The 6,573-nt window shown below is 37.7% G+C and overlaps 1 pseudogene; it reads right to left on the bottom strand.

Annotated features, from left to right (window-relative positions):
• Positions 1–2,381: 2,381 nt before the first annotated feature.
• LOC102624736 (subtilisin-like protease SBT5.3) lies at positions 2,382–6,133 on the bottom strand (annotated as a pseudogene).
• Between the last annotated feature and the right edge of the window lie 440 nt (positions 6,134–6,573).

Raw genomic sequence — 6,573 nt, 5'->3', positions numbered from 1 at the left:
AGTGAAAAAATCCTTCATTTTTTCTGGTGGACGAGCCTGCCTTGTTGATTTGCGTTGGGACTGTTGAGATGGAGGTACGACTGTATTATCTGTGGTAGATAAGGGGGCTGTAACAGCAGGTGCTGTAGCAGCAGGTGCTGAACTTGTAGATTCTTCAATTTGTTGACTACGATTACTCAAATAAAGACTTTGTTGAGCTTCATTATTTAAACAAGCGTCATCACTTGTAATTGTTGGTAATGGAACCAAATTAGATAAGCACTCCCCCTGAGATTGAATTTTGTTATCATCTTGTGGTTGAAAAAAAGACTCTGACTCAACAAATTTCACATCCCGGGAGATAATAAGCTTTCGAGTGGTCATATTATAGCACATGTAGCCCTTTTTTGTTGAAGAGTATCCAAAGAATACACAGCGAACTGCTCGAGGGTCCAATTTATCACGATTTATAGCTTGCTGATGAACGTAACAGACACAGCCAAATACTCGCAAATGAGAAATATTCAGCTTCTGATTTTTTAAGACTTCCAAAGGAGACTTAAATTCAAGAACTCGACTAGGAAGACGATTAATCAAATATGTTGCCGTTAGAACACCATGTGACCAATACTTCTTTGGAACATTCATTTGAAACATCAAAGCCCTTGCAGTTTCTAGAATATGTCTGTTTTTCCTTTCTGCCACGCCATTCTGTTGTGGCGTACCCACACAACTAGTTTCATGAAGAATTCCATGGTTGCGAAGATATTCAGAGAATAGACCACTGGTATATTCAGTTCCATTATCAGTCCTGAAAGATTTTATCTTGGCATCAAATTGATTAATCACCATGTTATGGAATTCTTGAAAAACAGATATCACCTCTGTCTTTGATTTCAGTAAATATAACCAAGTAGCACGAGATTTATCATCAATAAACAAGACAAAATATTTGTATCCATCATAAGAATCAACAGGTGCAGGGCCCCATAAATCAGAATGAATCAGCTCAAATGACTTAGAAGACACAGATAAAGATTTATTAAAAGGTAAACGAGTTTGTTTTGAAAATTGGCAAACATCACAAGCACTGGAGGTAATAGAAATAGAAGGAAAAAGGCTTGATAAAATGCGATCTGAAGGGTGTCCAAGTCGTTTGTGTAAGATATGTCCTTCTTCATTTTTTGTATGACAAGCTTTATCGGTTGTGTTCAGCAAATACAGCCCATGTGAATAAATTCCCTCACCAATCGTCTTCTTTGTTTTTCGATCCTGAAATATAACAGATGATGGAGAAAAAATAACATCACAGTTCAAAGAGTTAGTGATTTTTCCAACCGATAAAAGTTGTACTGGAAATGAAGGAACAACAAGAACTTTGGAGGTGGAACTTTGAGGAAAAAATTTTATTTTTCCATTTCCAGATACTGGAACAGTAGCTCCATTTGCAATAGATACCTCATGTTTATGGTTTATAGGAATAAAGTCATGCACAAGACTAGGATTATTGGTCATGTGATCTGTGGCTCCAGAATCAATAATCCAGGAATTTGTATTACAGGAAGAAGTAAGATAAGCTTGTAGATTACCTGAAACATTAGTCGAAGAGGTCTGACTAATTTCAGATGACATGGACTTACTAATTTGTTGAAGGAGATGACTGAGCTGATTCATTGAGATTGAGGTATCTGCAACAGCAGCATGATCCTTCTTATTTTTATCTGGACCAGTCTTGAGGTGTGGATACAAATCCCAGCATCGATCCTTTGTATGTCCATTTTTCCCGCAATGGTCACAATGGTAAATTTCCCTTTTTCCTTTATTGCGATTGCTCTTCCCGTACTTCTCTTTTCTGTCATTTTTTTCAGCCACAAGTGCATGTGATTCTAGTTTTTCAGAAGTAACTTTCACATCAGCATTCATGGTCTTCTTACGAGTTTCTTCTCTTTGAATAGTTTGACAAACAATGGAAAAAGAAGGAAGCTTTGGGGCCATGAGAATGTTGCTTCTTAGATTTTCATATTCTGGCTTCAAACTGCTAAGTAAGGAAAAAATTTTGTCTTCTTCCACTCTTTGCTGCAGCACTATAGGGTCAGCAGTAAATGGGCGATACATATTTAGTTCATCCCATAACTTTTTAAGGTAACCCAAGTGCTCACTAAAGGTTTTATCACCTTGCTCAGCTACAGCGATTTCACATTTTAATTCAAAGACACGTGCACTGTTATTGTTGCTACCATATAATTCAGATATAGAATCCCACAATTCTTTGGAGGAATTAGAAAATGTGAAAATTTCTGCAATATGAGGCTCCATGGAATTGAGAATCCATGATCTAACAAGTTGGTCATTAGCAATCCAATCTTCATATTTTGGATCTTTAGAATCCGGACAAACAGAGTTACCATTAGTGTAACCTAATTTCCTTTTTCCTCCAAGAGACAAAGTAACAGCCCTTGACCAAGGAACATAATTCAAACCATTTAAAGCAACTGATGAGAGTTTCAAACTAGGATTTGGATCGCTTTCAGCCATTAGACCAACAGAGAAACAAAAAAAAAAATGGTTTAAGAAAAAAAAATTTACCTCAATTTGCCTGCTCTGATACCATATAGCAAAATTATAGCAAAATGTAATATGAAAATATCAACACAATGCTCAATAGTTTACGTGCTTCGGTGCCACAGAAGCAACCTACATGCACGGGAGAAGAGTGGAGGATGTATTTCTTATTCATATTGGAAAGTTAATAACAATCCAGTATATAAAGCAATTACATGAATCAAAAAATGGAAGGTAGTAACGGTCCACTGCAGCAAGAATGAGAGCTGGCAATCACTGTCAATCTTCCATAATATTTGGCAAATCAATCACTGTCAATCTTCCATAATATTTGGCAAATCAATCACTCCTTGATTTCCTCTTCTCCACCAACAGGTGTTGTTTCTCATCTGACCATATCAACTCTCCAAATACATAATCCTTAGTAACACTTGCATTCTTAGCTTTAATGATGACCTTGAAGCTTTTCTCCTCTCCAACATTTATAAATTTCAAGCTTTTTGGAGCAATAGTCACTGAGACTCCTTGCGGAGTTTTTACGCGAGCTTGGTAAGTTCTCGGAGAGCCAACGTTCGCGTCACTGTGATTGAGCCGGAGAGTTTAGGGACTATGATTGAAGGGTAGTTGAAGTTGACCAGACTAATAGCATTCTCGGGGCATGTGTAAGTGCTGTTTGTTGAGAACAATAAAATTACATTTTTGTTGTATCCCAGTGCACAAAGAAAGTTCAAGTAATCGTTAACCGTTAAGTCATAAACCAATCCAGGATCCATTGCGAGGTTTGGTTGCGCATGGCCTTCTCCATAACTGAAAGGTATTGCTTTAGTAAATGAAGCATCCAAAATTTGTTGCTTGTGGTTATCCAGTGTTGTTGCTGTGAAATACAAGGACAAAACAAATATCAAAACCGCAAACAATAAACGTTTCAAGGACTAGTTTTGATGTACCTGTGGTCATGATGGCTGATTGAATTGCTGCAGGACTCCAATCAGGATGGAGTGTTTTGAGCAGGCCGGCAATACCAGAAATATGAGGACAGGACATTGAAGTTCCTGACATAGAGTTGAATGGAATCCGGCGCTGGTCGTAATTTAGGTTTGTTGGGCTTTCTGCTTCAGTATAGGCAGCGATTATATTCTCTCCCGGTGCAGTGATATCAGGCTGAACATAGAAGTATAACAGCTAATTATTCAATTCTGGTAGCATAAAAGATAAAAGATATTAAATTGAGTTGCTATTTTATATATAGTACCTTGAGAATGTCTGAGATAATGGAGTTCGGCCCTTTCTATTAAAAATCTGCCATAAATGGAGCTGGCTTTGTTCCAAATTCTGTGTTTGGACGCGTAATGAAACCAACAGGATGCCTGTTAAAGGAGAAAAGCAAGTTACAGTACTAATTTCATGGCAGCTGATGAAATGTAAGGTGTGCTTGTAATCTTACTTGACTGAATTGATGTAACGAAGTAAAGAAACACCATCATTGAAGTTGATAACTGAAGCAGGAAGGACATGAGGATCAGCCATACGGTCATAGCCAAAACCCTGTATATTGATAAGAATAACGCCAACAGCACCAGCTAAGGCTGCCTGTTGTCCCCCAGCTACCCCAAGTTCATTACTCCAGACCACTATCTTTCCTTTCACCTTCTTAGGATCTAGTATTCCTTTCTCCAGTGCCAAGCTTCAATATGAACAAATTTAGTTGTGAATCCAAGGCTTCTCACACTGGAAATTAGAATTGTAATATGAAAAAAAAATTGTATTCTTACGCATTTGTAGATGCATTTGCTAGAAAAGCATCTTCAGCAAGGATTAAAGGGAAGAGCTTGTCACTTGGAAGGCCTTTCTCTGATAAACTTTGTCCCTTCAAAATCAAATGCATGTTGTTGATAAATAAGTGCATATGCTCAAAGGATTTCAGGCGCGAAAAACATTAAAAGAAAGAGAACAAAAATATATATTGACCTTAAACCGTTTGTTATTGCCAAGGACGACATAATTAGGGAAATCTCGATTCATTGTGCTAGCCCCAACTACGATTTGCCACGGCGCTGCATTTGTTACAGTACCGTATGCTACAGCACCATCTACCAAACCATTATTACCAGCAGAGCAAACAACCACAATGCCATGTTGAACAGCATGAAAAGAGCCAATTGCAACGCCATCTCCGAAAAATGTTGGGCGCTGAATGCCTAATGAAACGGACAACACATCTACGCCATCATGAATGGCCATATCAAAGGCTGCAATTATATCGGAATCACAACATCCACCCGATCTTGTCCAGCAAACTTTGTAAGCCGCCACTCTTGCTTTTGGTGTCCTCCATTCCTCCTTTTGCTGTCCCTTTGCCAAAGCCAAATACACTTGCCCCAGCTACAAAATTGCCACCAGCAGTTGATAATGTGTGTGTTCCATGTCCATATATGTCACGCGGAGAATAAAAGGAAGATTTGAGTGGTCCTTCATGAACTGCATACTCTTGGTTGAAGTATCTTGCTCCAATTAGCTTCCTTCAATGGAAACACCAACATTTTGCTCAGACTATATTTCCCCCCCCCCCCCAAAAAAAAAAACCAAAAATTCTCACTACAATCTACAACCGCTTCGAAGATGTAGAATTCAGTGAAGATGCAAAAAGTTATACAAGAAAAGCAATAGAGCGAGCATAATCAAAAGCCTAGGGATTTAAGGAACCTGTTGCAATGAAACCGAGAATCTTTGTCATTTTGGCAAATTCCTTTCCACTTAGATGGAATCGGTCCAAATCCTTCGTCGCTAAAGCTTTTAGACTCTGGCCAGACCCCTAGTATATAACGAACAATCCCATTGAAATATTGTGATACTTATTATTATGATATTTTCAAAGCAGAGAAAATCAGTTTCAAGTAATTTCCTTGTCATAATATAAGGATAAAGACCTCACCAGTGTCAATGTTTCCAATAATGATATCTTCACCATATCTTGCCTTTTCCCAAATCGAGTTTGGTGGAATCCTCCCATTCTGCTCGAGTCCAAGAAATTCCCATGAATGAGTTGTGTGTAATTTGTTCTCCTTGCTAAGGAAAACTGAAACTACTTTTGAATGTTCTGCATTACACAAAGAACCCAGCCCAGTTACTCATCAAGAAAGACCAGAAAAAAGCAAAGAACGTATACAGAGGAGCCCTGTTTCAGTTTCTTACTTGCTGTCTCAGCTGCTACAGCATCATCTAATTTTGCAGCAAAACCATTGATGTGTCTTGTGTATGAGTAAAAGATAGCATTTTCAGGATTTTCATTACTATTTAACAATTCCAAAAAAAAAAAAAAAATGTTATCAGACTGGATATATAACAAAAGTCCGGTCTAACGTAAATTTCTTAGTAATCCCATGTTCATTGCAAGTTCTAAGGCTTGACCTTCCCATGAATGACCCAAGAAACTCATGATGATGTTGAGTCACACGATTTAGATCAACAGATGATACTTCTGGTCCATGCGAGTGCGCTCCCAAGTAAACTACATAAGACTGCATTCATTTCAAATGAAAAAAACATTAGCATTCACAATATAATTATTAAATCATTCCTAGAAATAACAGCAACAAAGATAAATAATTATATCTTTTAGTGATGTGTATGTGCCTAATTCACCTTATCAGTTTTTGAAGGGTCTCTTCTCCTTACATAAACCAATAATGGAGCAGAGTGTCGAACAAAATTGGCCTCTCGTGATGACATTCGTACACGTGTTCACAAAAGAATTGAGGAAAATATTCTCTGAAAAATCATAAAGAAAAAAGCACGTGGTCAGCTTTGTCTGCGAATATCAAGAAGTCGACAGCCAAAGAAAATGCATGCACAAGCTCAGCATAAGCTACGAAGTTAAAAAGTACGAGAGGTGTCAATAGCCAGTCAGAAGTCAAGAACGCTTGCTAAATGCATTTTAGCAAGGTCCCATACAATGGGCCTTTGGATTAAATAAAAAGAAGATAATATTTTAGTCCTTAAACTTTTTTTTTTTTTTTATCACTATACATTGTT

This window comes from Citrus sinensis, chromosome 2 (assembly GCF_022201045.2).
Source record: "Citrus sinensis cultivar Valencia sweet orange chromosome 2, DVS_A1.0, whole genome shotgun sequence".
NCBI lineage: Eukaryota > Viridiplantae > Streptophyta > Magnoliopsida > Sapindales > Rutaceae > Citrus > Citrus sinensis.
Note: the sequence above shows the minus strand (reverse complement) of the source record. Positions and strands in the feature narration are given on the sequence as shown.